The sequence below is a fragment of the Dryobates pubescens genome, chromosome 1, assembly GCF_014839835.1.
Source record: "Dryobates pubescens isolate bDryPub1 chromosome 1, bDryPub1.pri, whole genome shotgun sequence".
Lineage (NCBI taxonomy): Eukaryota > Metazoa > Chordata > Aves > Piciformes > Picidae > Dryobates > Dryobates pubescens.
In genome coordinates, this window is record NC_071612.1 from 30,743,356 (window position 1) to 30,757,074 (window position 13,719).

Sequence of the window (13,719 nt, forward strand, 5' to 3'; positions counted from 1 at the left end):
AGGTACAGGCAGGCTGCTCTTTGGTCTCCCTGGAGCCTTCTCTTCTCCAGGCTGAGCACCCCCAGCTCCCTCAGCCTGGCCTTGTAGCAGAGCTGCTCCAAGCCCCTGATGATTTTTGTGTCCCTCCTCTGGACCCTCTCCATCAGTTCCATGTCCTTCCTATATTGAGGTCTCCAGAGCTGTTCACAGTACTCCAGGTGTCCTTGTGCTTTTTAAACGCCTTTCAGCTGCCCACAACTTTTCACAAGAGCTAACCATGCTAGTGGCAGCAGAGATAGTAGAGCCACATGTGACTGGTGCAGTAAGTCCAGGGTACTTCTATTGCTGTTCTAGTAGCCTGTTGGATATCAGGAACAAGTTCTTCAGTATGAGGGTGCTGGAACACTGGAACAGGCTGTCCAGGGAGGTGGTTGAAGCTCCTTCCCTGGAGATATTGAAGGTGAGGCTGAGTGAGGCCCTGGGCAACCTGATCCAGTTGGGGATGTCCCTGCTAACTGCAGGCAGGTCAGACTGAATGACCTCTGGAGGTCCCTTCCAGCCTGGACCATTCTAAGATCTCTGGCCAACCTTCATTCCCAGACTCCAAAAGGAGACCAGTGACCAGGCACACACATACACACACTCCATGTCCTTGGAGATATTGAAGGCCCTGAACAACCTGATCTTGTTTGGGAGGTCCCTGCTGACCGTGGGGAAGTTGGACTGGGTGAGCTTTGGAGGTCTCTTCCGGCCTGGACCATTCTATGATTCTGTGATTTCCTGGTAGAGTCGTGAGGAAGGCAGCAGGCAGCTATATATAGAGCAGGCTGGAGATGAGCAAAGTGTAACATTTCTGGTGGTGAGTGCTTGGAAAGAGTGGAATTCTTGCTGTGGGGTCACTTTATATACAAAGACATGTAGAATGGGAAAAGAGCAAAATGATGCAAAGAAAAGGGAATTTTGGCCAGAGATCAGGAAGCCTTTCTGGCTGGTGGAGCAGACCATGGCTTGCTGTCAAGCAAGCAGTGGAAACTGTTGTTTGAAATGCCTATAGCAAAGGTAAACAAACATCTACTGGCCACAATAAAGAATAATCAAATATTTGCCAGGGTGGTGCACACTTCAGCTTATGATTTTTTTCTTCCATCTGTGAGCAAATCAAGCCCCACCCAACAAACCCAACCCCGCCAGGAGTTCACCCGAGGCGTTTGGCATTTTAAAGGCCTCTCTATGGCTTTATTGTAAGCGTGGTTCTGTAAATGTTTGTGGGGTGCGTTTTTCATTTGTGTTCATTGTTAAATGTCAGGAGTAGTGCTTCCTAAACAATTCCACACAGGTTGTTGGGTTTTTTTCAAAGGAAAGAAATGCCTGTATTTGGAATAGCGTTTGACCAAGATACAAAGAAAGTCACTGTACACTGTATCACAGTATCACCAAGGTTGGAAGATACCTCAAAGATCTTCAAGTCCAACCTGTTGCCACAGACCTCATGACTAGACCATGGCACCAAGTGCCACTTCCAATCCCCTCTTGAACACCTCCAGGGACAGTGACTCCACCACCTCCCTGGGCAGCACATTCCAATGGCCAATCTCTCTTTCTGTGAAGAACTTTCTCCTTACCTCGAGCCTAAACTTCCCCTGGCACAGCTTGAGACTGTGTTCTCTTGTTCTGGTGCTGGTTGCCTGAGAGAAGAGACTAACTCCCTCCTGGCTACTACCACCCTTGAGGTAGCTGTAGAGAGCAAGGAGGTCTCCCCTGAGCCTCCTCTTCTCCAGGCTAAACAACCCCAGCTCCCTCAGCCTCTCCTCGTAGGGCTTGTGCTCAAGGCCTCTCCCCAGCCTCCTTGCCCTTCTCTGGTCATTGGGTTTTCTCCTTATCCTCCTTTGCCTCCTTCTCCCCGGTTTGTAAAGGAATAGGACATGAGGAACAAAACCATTTTCAAAGTGATTAAATGATTAAAAAAAAAAAACACTTCTGGCGCAGAAAGTTTGAGGTTGTGGTTTTGGTTATATTGGAGGGGACAGAGGAATCTTTACTTCCATTTTCTCAAAGGTTTAATCATGGCATAAAAGCCCTGGAAAAAGTTACTCGTGGGAAAATTTTAGTGCCCAGACTTGCAATCACTCAGTCACCTGCTTCATGCTATTAAATCTGTCTGGGGGAGTTAAATACAGGATCATAGAATGGTCTGCACTGGAAGGGACCTCCAAAGCTCATCCAGTCACCTCCTCCCTGGGCAACCTGTTCCAGTGTTCTTACCACCTTCATGGTAAAGAACTTGTGCCTAACATCCAATCTAAATCTGCTCTGCTCTAGTTTGAAGCCATTGTCCCTGGTCCTGTCCCTGCAGGCCTTTGCAAACAGTCTCTCTGCAGCCTTCCTGTAGCCCCCTTCAGGAACTGGCAGGCTGCTATTAGGTCTCCCTTGGAGCCTTCTCTTCTCCTTGCTGAACACCCCCAGTTCCCTCAGCCTGTCATTACAGCAGAGCTGCTCCAACCCCCTGATCATTTTCATGGCCCTCCTCTGTATCCTCTCCATCAGCTCCATGTCCTTCCTATACTGAGGGCTCCAGAACTGCACACAGTACTGCAGGTGAGTTCTCAGCAGAGCAGAGCAAAGTGGCAGAATCACCTCTCTGGCTCTGCTGGCAACACTGATTTTGCTGCCAGCCAGTCTGCAGTCCTGCCCAACCTGTTTCTTTGCCCCCTGAAAATAACCATCAGTGCTCTGCCAGACTTTGTAGAGGAACAGTGCTCCTCTCTGGTTTGGTGCTGGTTGGCAGTTGATCAAATCTGAGCCAGCAGTGCCCAGGTGGCCAAGAAAGCAAATGGCATCCTGGCTTGGATCAGAAACAGGGTGGGCAGCAGGGACAGGAGGTGACCATCCCCCTGTGCTCAGCACTGCTGAGGCCACACCTGGAGTGCTGTGTTCAGCTCTGGGCCACTCACTCCAGGAAGGACATTGAGAGGCTGGAGCCTGTCCAGAGAAGGGCAATGATGCTGGAGAAGGGCCTGGAGCACCTGGCCTTTGAGGAGGGGCTGAGGAAGCTGGGGGTGGTCAGTGTGGAGAAGAGGAGGCTGAGGGAGACCTCATTGCTCCCTACGGTTCCCTGAAGGGAGGTTGGAGCAAGGAGGGGGCAGCCTCTGCTCCTTGGTGTCAAGGGACAGGAGCAGAGGAAATGGTTCCAAGCTGCAGCAGGGGAGGTTCAGGCTGGGTGCTAGGAAATATTTCTTCCCAGAGAGGGCTCTCAGCCATTGGAATGTTCTGCCCAGGGCAGTGCTGGAGTCACCTTCCCTGGAGGTGTTCAAGCAGAGTGTGGAGCTGGTGCTTAGGGACAAGGTTTAGTGTTGAGCCTTGGTGGAAGGTTGGACTGGATGAGCTTGGAGGTCTCTTCCAAGTGGATGTTTTCTGTGATAGCACAAGCTGCCTAGTGTCATTGTCCTCACTTGAATTGCCGCTAGACTGAAGTGTGATCCTTGAGGGAGGTCTCTTTCTTTTCCCAGCACTAATCCAACTCAGGGCTGCATCTGTGATCTTGGGGCCTCTGAGCAGCCCCTGGAAGAGCATGTTGGAACTTGGGCACTCCTGGAGCAAAGTCAGTGCTTGCTGAAGTGTGTGAAAAGGGTGGATGCTGCTAAGGAGGGTGAAAAAGTCCCTCTGAGGACCAGTAAGGGATGATTCAGCTGTTGAACACCTCTGTTTATTTTTTTTTACAAGATTAAACTGTTCTTTCACTTTGGAGCATTTGGGTTGCTGGAGCAATTCTTTACACAAGAGGTACACACCTTGCAAGGTGCAGCTGATCAAATCACTTGCTGCAGGAATATCTTAATCTTTTTTTCCCCCTCAGGTGAAAAATTATTCATGCTGAAGGCTCTCTGTTTATACTTTGCCTAAATGCAGGGCTGAAATTATGAAGAGGAATTGTGCTAGGTTGGCCTTTTTGGAGAGAAAAGGATTTGATGGTGTGAAATCCACCTGTGCCAGCAAGAATCAGGCCCTGGGTGGCTGGTGATCCTCTTCTGGCTCTTTCCTGGTGAGGAAAGTTGGCAGCTCTGCCTGGCAAAGCCACTGGCTTGTTCCAAGCTCTTTATCAGGATATAAGTAACACTAAGACTTTCCCTGGGAAAAAAAAGCAGGGTATGTTAGGTATCTTATGGGATGTACTTACGGGATGGACAAAGGGATTGAGTCCATCATCGGCAAGTTTGCAGATGACACCAAGCTGGGGGCAGGAGTTGATCTGTTAGAGGGTGGGAAGAGCTCTGCAGAGGGATCTTGCCAGGCTGGACAGATGGGCAGAGTCCAAGGGCATGAGATTGAACACATCCAAGTGCCAGGTTCTGCACATTGGCCACAGCAACCCCATGCAGAGCTACAGGCTGGGGTCAGAGTGGCTGGAGAGCAGCCAGGCAGAAAGGGACCTGGGGGGACTGGTGGACAGCAGCTGAATGGGACCTGGGGAGACTGGTGGACAGCAGCTGAACACGAGCCAGCAGTGTGCCCAGGTGGCCAAGAAGGCCAATGGCATCCTGGCCTGGATCAGGAATGGTGTGGCCAGCAGGAGCAGGGAAGTCATTGTGCCCTGTGCTCAGCACTGGTTAGGCCACACCTTGAGTCCTGTGTCCAGTTCTGGGCTCCTCAGTTTAAGAAGGACATTGAGACACTTGAAGGTGTCCAGAGAAGGGCAACAAAGCTGGGGAGGGATCTGGAGCACAGCCCTGTGAGGAGAGGCTGAGGGAGCTGGGGTTGTTTAGCCTGGAGAAGAGGAGGCTCATGGGTGACCTCATTGCTCTCTACAACTCCCTGAAGGGAGGTTGTAGCCAGGTGGGGGTTGGTCTCCCAGGCACCCAGCACCAGAACAAGAGGACACAGTCTCAAGCTGTGGGTTTGGGCTGGATGTGAGGAAGAAATTCTTCTGAGAAAGAGAGATTGGCCATTGGGATGTGCTGCCCAGGGAGGTGGTGGAGTCACCATCCCTGGAGGTGTTTAAAACCAGACTGGATGAGGCACTTGGTGCCATGGTTTAGTTTATGAAATGGTGTTGGGTGATAGGTTGGACTTGATGACCTCAAGGGTCTTTTCCAGCCTGGTTAATTCTGTATTCTCTCTGCTTTGTAATGTCAGAGGAGTTTCAGAGGAGTCAGTGTTCAGACCCCCACCTGGCTACAACCTCCCTTCAGGTAGTGGTAGACAGCAATAAGGTCTCCCCTGAGCCTCCTCTTCTCCAGGCTAAGCAACCCCAGCTCCCTCAGCCTCTCCTCACAGGGCTGTGCTCCAGACCCCTCCCCATATTTGTTGCCCTTCTCTGGACACCTTCCAGCATCTCAACATCTTTCCTAAACTGAGGAGCCCAGAACTGGACACAGGACTCAAGGTATGGCCTAACCAGTGCTGAGTCCAGGGCAGAATGACCTCCCTGCTCCTGCTGGCCACAGTATTCCTGATGCAGGCCAGGATGCCCTTGGCTATCTTGGCCATCTGGGCACACTCCTGGCTCATGTTCAGCCTACTATCACCCAGTCCCCCCCCAATCCCTCTCTGCCTGGCTGCTCTCCAGACACTCTGACCCCAGCCTGTAGCTCTGCATGGGGTTGTTGTGGCCAAAGTGCAACACCTGAACTTGGACTTGTTCAATGCCATCCTCTTGGACTCTGCCCATCTGTCCAGCCTGGCAAGGTCTCTCTGCAGATCTCTCCTACCTTCTAACAGATCAACTCCTGCCCCCAGCTTGGTGCCATTTGCAAACTTACTGATGATGGACTCAATCTCCCCATCCAGATCATCAATGATATTAAAGAGGATGGGGCCCAGCACTGATCCCTGGGGCACACCACTAGTGCCTGGCTGCCAGCTGGATGTGGCACCATTCACCACCACTCTCTGGGCTCAGCCTCCAGCCAGTTCCTAACCCAGCTCAGAGTGCTGCTGTCCAAGCCAGGGGCTGACAAGTTGCCCATGTTTTTAGGGAGAGGTGGGTTCTGCTTTAGAAGAGAAGAAAACAGAAGAACAAAGAGAAATAAACTTGCCCAGTGCCCTATCTCTTTTCTTCCTTTGCTTTGCTGAAGTTGCAGCTTCTGAGTATTGAAAGTGTTTACAAATGCTTCTAAGGGGCTTAGAAATCCTGGGGAAATACTTTAGGGCTATGGTTTGCTTGCTGGGACAGTTTCAAAGGAGCAGACAATAAAGGATGGCTTTTAGCAGAGGAAATGTGTGCAGGGGGATTATGCAAACAGGCAAACGATGGCAGTTAGGATGTAAAGGGGGAAAAGACAAACCAATCCTCAACAGCTCTTCAAAGTATCACTTTGAAGTGAAAGACAAAAATCAACAGGAAAGCAGGCTCACAAAACAGGCAAGTGTGCTTTAAAACCACTATCTGTGCACATGGATCACAGGATGTTAGGGGTTGGAAGGGACCTCCAGAGATCTTCGAGTCCAAGCCCCCTGCTAGAGCAGGATCATGGAATCCAGCACAGGTCACACAGGAACACATCCAGATGGGAAAAACAGACAAACAACCCCCCAACAACAAACCCCCCAACCAAACCAAACCCCCAAACAAATAACCCCAAAACCAAGAAAAACTGACTAACCAACCAAAACCCAACTAAGCAAGCAACCAAACTAACCACAAACAGCCAAACAACCAAACTGAAACATAAAAACCCCTGCAAAAACTTACTGAGAAATAAAATGGAGAGAATAGAAGCAGAGCACAGAATACAGAATTAACCAGGTTGGAACAGACCTTGGAGATCATCAAGTCCAACCTATCACCCAGCACCATCTGATCAACTCAACCATGGCACCAAGAGCCTCACCCACTCTGGTTTTAAACACCTCCAGTGATGGTGACTCCACCACCTCCCTGGGCAGCACATTCCAACAGCCAATCTCTCTCTCTGGGAAGAACTTCTTCCTCACATCCAGCCTAAACCTAATCCAGCCTAAGCTGATGCAGGAGTTTTTCCTCTACCCAATAGCTGTGGGAATTAGGACAGGGAATGTTAATCCATTAGTGAAGCAGAAGACAGGAATTTGGAAAACTGACAGGACAGAGCACAAAAATGGCCTGGAGGAGCTGCTTGGTGCTCCTCTGACATTAGCCTAGCTTGGGCTTGGTTATGTAAGTGGATGCATATCACTCAGCCTTTACCTCTAACAGAATATTGCTCTAAAACGTTTTGGCACTTGCTAAAAATTGCTGCAGAATGCCAGGAGCTTCCCCTTGCCAACTTTCTGCTGCTGTGCTGGTGAGGTTGCTTGCCCTTTGTGGAGTGTCTCTCTGCCCTGTACCCTGATTCTTGCAGTAACTCCAGCCTGCTGGCACCGGGAGCTTGTTGTAACAACAGCCTAGAGATCTGCCCTTTTCTTCTTCCTCTACAAAAGCAGCTCCTAACCTCTGAAGTCTGTACTGAAGACTGTACAGCAGTGTGTGTGATTCTACAGAAGGCTTAAGCAGAGCAGTTTAAAGTTGCCTGTCAGCAGCCAAGCAGGTCTATAATGAGACGGCGCACTTGAGTTACACTTCCAGCTGCCTCACGGAGCCCAAGGTTATCCCTGCCCGTGACAGCAGCGCTCCTCAGAGACCTCTGTTGAGCAAAACCCACCAAGCCCTGAGAATCAAGCCCTCTGAGTACTTGCTCTGGATGTGTCATAATCTGGCAAGGCTAACAACCCCCATGGAGCTGGCAGAGAAGCAGCCTCAAGGAGGGCAGAGTTGTGTTAGAAGAAAGAGGAAAGAGAGGAGCCAGGCTGTGGCAGCAAGCAAAGCTAAAACACAACTCACTCCGGTGCAGTGATTCCCGGTCCTCCTCCTCAGGGCTCAGGACTCCCTCTGGGCGCTAGCCTCGGTGGGAAAGGCTCTTATCCACTGTTTAATTACTATGCAAACCACTCCCCATCGTGACTCTGGCTCCACGCCACCCCCCACCCCCCCGCCCCCAAACAGGCACGCACAAAGCTGAGAATTCATTCTCCCTGAGAGCGAGTAAGCTGCGTGAGGTTGCAGGCTGGCACAGCACACTGCAGGCTGGAGGTTCCTCAGCTTGTGTTCAAGGGCAAGAAATGCTGTGCAGTTTGGAAAACAAAAGGATAATAATAACCACCACAACAATAAATCTCAAGAGCAACCACCACAACAATGATGATAATAAAAACAATAATCATCTGGAAACGAGGGAGCTAAGCCAGATGATGGGGTTTGGGTTTTGTCTGGTTAGGGTTTTTTTTTGGTTTGTTTAATGTGGAGCAAGCCAAGAAATGTCTGTCTTGGATTATTTTTGACTAAGGTGAAGTCCTGCATAGAACAAGGCCTTAAATTAGGGTGTCAGGGAGTGGAAGGATAGGACTGGGGGTGGGGATGGAGCAAAACTAGAACTAGGTAGATTCAGATGGGATGTTAGGAAGAAGTTGTTCCCCATGAGGGTGGTGAGAGACTGGCACAGGTTGCCCAGGGAGGTGGTGGCAGCCTCATCCCTGGAGGTTTTTGCAGCCAGGCTGGATGTGGCTGTGAGCAACCTGCTGTAGTGTGAGGTGTCCCTGGCCATGGCAGGGGGGTTGGAACTGGCTGATCCTCCTGTTCCCTCCCAGCCCTGACAATTCTGTGAAATAGTTGCAGTTTCATTAAAATACAGGAATTAAATACAGCAATTAAAGTACAGCAATTAAAACAACCAGAGAAAAGAAAATACAACCCCCAGGCCTTTATCAGCATCACAAAACAATATCAGCAATCATTTTATGCTTTATCAGTGAAAGGGAAAGAGCAAACTCTGTGCATAAGGGAAGCACATGATTAGTTAGAGCTCTGTGAATACCCTGTTTCTTATCTGCCATGGATGATGAGGTTTGGATTGTGGGTTTCTATTCTTTTCTCTTTTCCTTCCCCCCCCCTCCCCTTTTGTAGTTTGCAGATGACACCAAGTTAGGAGCAGATGTTGGTCAGTTAGAGGATGGAAGGGCTCTGCAGAGGGACCTCAACAGACTGGACAGATGGACAGAGTCCAATGGGATGGCATTTAACAAATCCAAGTGCCAGGTGCTGCACTTTGGCCACAGCAACCCCATGCAGAGCTACAGGCTGGGGACAGAGTGGTTGGAGAGCTCCCAAACAGAGAGGGACCTGGGGGGACTGGGTGATAGTAGGCTACACATGAGCCAGCAGTGTGCCCAGATGGCCAAGAAGGCCAACGGCATCCTGGCCTGCATCAGGAACAGTGTGGCCAGCAGGAGCAGGGAAGTCATTGTGCCCCTGTACACTGCATTGGTTAGGCCACACCTTGAGTCCTGTGTCCAGTTCTGGGCCCCTCAGTTTAGGAAGGACATTGAGACACTTGAAGGTGTCCAGAGAAGGGCAACAAGGCTGGGGAGAGGCCTTGAGCACAGCCCTGTGAGGAGAGGCTGAGGGAGCTGGGGTTGCTTAGCCTGGAGAAGAGGAGGCTCAGGGGTGACCTCATTGCCCTCTACAACTACCTGAAAGGAGGTTGTAGCAGGAAGGGGTTGGTCTCTTCTCCCAGGCAAGCAGCACCAGAACCAGAGGACACAGTCTCAAGCTGCACCAGGGGAAGTTTAGGCTGGAGGTGAGGAGAAAGTTCTTCCCAGAGAGAGTTGTTAGCCTTTGGAATGTGCTGCCCAGGGAGGTGGTGGAGTCACCATCCCTGGAGGTGTTCAAGAGGGGATTGGATGTGGCACTTGGTGCCATGGTCTAGTCATGAGGTCTGTGGAGACAGGTTGGACTTGATGATCTTTGAGGTCTCTTCCAACATTAGTGATACTGTGTGATACTCTTAGTTTAGACTTTGAACAAAGTCCATTCCGGGTTGCTGTGCTTTACACTTTACATGGGACCAGAGTGAGCTGTGTTAGAGAACAGCTTTCTACTGCTGTAGAGAAGCTGTCTCTGGTATGTGCTGCACAAACCTGCTTGCAGACCTGAATCACTTTCTCTGTATGAGTGTTTGTGGGCCTTGTTTGCTGCCTTGAGCAAAATTCTCTCCCCTAGGACGAGGAGCCAGAGCATTATAGGCTCACAACATGAATCATTTCACAGTAAGACAGAACATTAGAGGTTGGAAGGGACCTCCAGAGATCATCCAGTCCAACCCCCCTGCCAGAGCAGCATCATCCAGGGCAGTCTGCACAGGAATGAATCTAGGGGGAGTTGGAAAGGCTCCAGAGAAGGAGACTCCACAACCTCTCTGGGCAGCCTGCTCCAGGGCTCTGCCACCCTCACTCTGAAGAAGTTTCTCCTCATGTTGAGCTGAAACCTTCTCTGGTCAAGTTTGTCTCCATTGGTCCTTGGCTTATTGCTGTGCACCACCCAAAAGAGCTTGGCCCCCTACACTTGATCTCCAGCCCTCAGCTATTGATAGACATTGATCAGATCCCCTCTCAGCCTTCTCTTCTCCAGACTGAACAGCCCCAGGGCTCTCAGTCTCTCTTCACAGGGGAGATGCTCAAGTCCCCTGAGCATCCTCCTGGCTCTCCCTTGGACTCTCTCCAGCAGGTCTCTGTCTCTCTTGAACTGGGGAGCCCAGAACTGGACACAGGATTGCAGCTGTGGTCTGAGCATGGCAGAACAGAGGGGAAGAAGAACCTCCCTAGCCCTGCTGGCCACACTTTTCTTGCTGCACCCCAGGATCCCATTGGCTCTCTTGGCCACCAGGGCACAATGCTGTCCCAGGTGTCAACAGCTGAGTTTTCAACTCCCAGCAGCCTTTAGATCTAAAAGAAGTCCTACCAAAAACCCCCTCAAAGTGTCTTCTAACCAGGACTGGTGTAAATCCCAAATTTTGAGCCAAGTTGCTGGGGCTGACCTTAGTGGTGGCACTTCACAGAATCATAGAATTGTCAGGGCTGGAAGGGACCTCAAGGATCATCCAGTTCCACCTCCCCTGCCATGGCCAGGGACACCTCACACTACATCAGGTTGCTCACAGCCACATCCAGCCTGGCTGCAAAAACCTCCAGGCATGAGGCTGCCACCACCTCCCTGGGCAACCTGTGCCAGTCTCTCACCACCCTCATGGGGAACAACTTCTTCCTAACATCCAATCTCAATCTGTAGCAGTATTCCTCACCTTGGAACTGCTCTGAACACTTTAGGGTCTGTCAGGGAGCGTAGTTACACCCAGAATGGGATTTACAGAGGCTACCCTCAGGGGCATCTATTACACATCTGACTACAGCTCTTTACAAGATCAGGAGGTAGGTTCCTTCTTCTGAAGGAAAAGCACTTCTTCCTTTTGGCCAGAGTCTGCTCAGTGTGCAGGAGAACAATCAAGTTCCTGGGCTTCCCAAAATGGGAAATGCTTTATGTGTGCCTGCACAGTTAAAAGAATGAAGTTGGTAATGCCCTGAACTGATTTAACCTTAGCTGTCTCTCTTGGTGATTTTTTACTGATTAAGCTCTCCATTTCTGCTGCCCTTTTGGCCTGCAACAGCTGTTGGTGGCAGGAAATATTTGCTCAATATACGTAATTGCTACGTCCAACCTGACTTGTATGCAGCCAAGCTGGGGCTGTGTATCAGTTTGTTGGATGAGGCCTTTCACCTGAAGTATCACAGGATCTCAGTACAGCAGAGGTTAGAAGGGACCTCCAGAGATCATTCAGTCCAACCCCCCTGCCAAGGAAGGATCACCCAGGGCAGTCTACACAGGAATGCATCCAGGTGGGGTTGGAAAGGCTCCACAGAAGGAACCTCCACAACCTCTCTGGGCAGCCTGCTCCAGGGCTCTGCATCCTCACTCTAAAGAAGTTTCTCCTCATGTTGAGCTGAAACCTTCTCTGGTCAAGTTTGTCTCCATTGTTCCTTGGCTTATTGCTGTGCACCACCCAAAAGAGCTTGGCCCCCTCCACTTGACCCCCAGCCCTCAGCTATTGATAGACATTGATCAGATCCCTCTCAGCCTTCTCTTCTCCAGACTAAACAGCCCCAGGGCTCTCAGTCTCTCCTCCCAGGGGAGATGCCCAAGTCCTCTAAGCATCCTTGCTTCTGTCCAACTCCTGAAAGTTTTGGGGCTGAGAGAGCAAACTGATCAAAATCAGGCTGTATTAAAGTGTGTATAAAACTTGGGTGGAGAGACATCCATTCAGGTCAGATACTTTGTTGTCTGACTCTGTAAGAGACTTTTCCATGGGAGGATCTGCAGTGTCCTAGTGGACAGCAAGTTCTGCATGGGACAGCAATGTGCCCTGGTGGCCAAGAGAGCCAATGGGATCCTGGGGTGCAGCAAGAAAAGTGTGGCCAGCAGGGCTAGAGAGGTTCTCCTCCCCCTCTACTCTACCCTGCTCAGACCACAGCTGCAATCTTGTGTCCAGTTCTGGGCGCCCCAGTTCCAGAGAGACAGAGACCTGCTGGAGAGAGTCCAAGGGAGAGCCAGGAGGATACTTAGGGGACTTGAGCATCTCCCCTGTGAAGGGAGACTGAGAGCCCTGGGGCTGTTTAGTCTGGAGAAGAGAAGGCTGAGAGGGATCTGATCAATGTCTATCAATAGCTATCAATAGAGGTTGTGGAGTCTCCTCTGGAGCCTTTCCAACCCCACCTGGATGCATTCCTGTGCAGACTGCCCTGGATGATGCTGCGCTGGCAGGGGGGTTGAACTGGATGATCTCTGGAGGTCCCTTCCAACCTCTACTGTACTGTGGTACTGTGACCATCCTGTGACTCAGTGGTTTGCATTCTGACAGTTTCCCCTTTGTTCATGGAGCAACACTCAGGTTTCTGGCAGGAAGCCATGTCCTGAGAGCAGCTTTGCAGGCTTGTGTCTGGGGAGTCAGGTCTCCAAGCCAGCCAGAGGCTGCTCTCTGTGCATGTTGCACAGGGACACAGAGCCATGGACTACATCACGTGCTTGCTTTTTTGGTCAGCGTGGAGGCTCTCCTCTCGGTTCAAAAGCCCCAGATAAATGCAGAGGAAGTCACATGGATTAAAATTAAATCCAAGATTTAGTTCAGCAGATGTCCCTTTCAGAGCATTCCCAGGCTGTTACAGGATCAGAACACAACTGATCTCTTGCCCTTGTGATTCCCTAACTGTTGTGGGATCACTCTGACTATTGCCTTGCAAATCAGCCCTTGCCCACTTCTTTCCTACTTACTGCTCCACCTTGTACCCCAGAGATAACAATTAAGCAGAGGATTTGGAACAAGACACAGCCTCTCATGCTTTTGCCCGTGGTTTGTTGCAGGTCTCTACAGGGAGACAGCTTGCTTGCTCAGCATGGCAGCAGAAACATTGAGCACAAGCCCTGTAAGGAGAGGCTGAGGGGGCTGGGGGTGTTTTGCCTGGAGAAGAGGAGGCTCAGGGGAGACCTTATTGCTGTCTACAACAGCCTGAAGGGAGGTTGTAGCCAGGTGGGGGCTGGTCTCTTCTCCCAGGCAACCTGTGACAGAAGGAGAGGACACAGTCTCAAGCTGCACCAGGGGAAGTTTAGGCTGGAGGAGAGGAGAAAGTTCTTCTTAAAAAGAGTAATTGGCCATTGGAATGTGCTGCCCAGGAAGGTGGTGGAGTACCTGTCCTTGGAGGTGTTCAACAAAGGATTGGATGTGGCACTTGGAGTCATGGTTTAGTAGTCATGAGGTGTTGGGTGATAGGTTGGGCTTGATGATCTCTGAGGTCTTTTCCAACCTGGTTGATTCTATGATCTACTGGCTCAGCCTGGGAACAGTAAGAGTCCAGCTTCCCCTGAGCTGAACTGTAAGTATGTATGTGGCCACCTTACTGAGACTG

The 13,719-nt window shown here is 50.7% G+C and overlaps 1 protein-coding gene across 2 annotated transcripts in view; it reads right to left on the reverse strand.

Moving 5' to 3' along the window:
- HPGDS (hematopoietic prostaglandin D synthase) overlaps positions 1 to 7,814 on the reverse strand; it is a 35,380-nt gene extending 27,566 nt beyond the window's left edge. For both annotated transcript variants that reach the window (XM_054163344.1, XM_009899280.2), the window contains exon 1: positions 7,775 to 7,814. The gene's annotated coding sequence lies outside the window, so the exon portion shown is untranslated. The remainder of the gene's footprint in view (positions 1 to 7,774) is intronic.
- Positions 7,815 to 13,719: the final 5,905 nt, after the last annotated feature.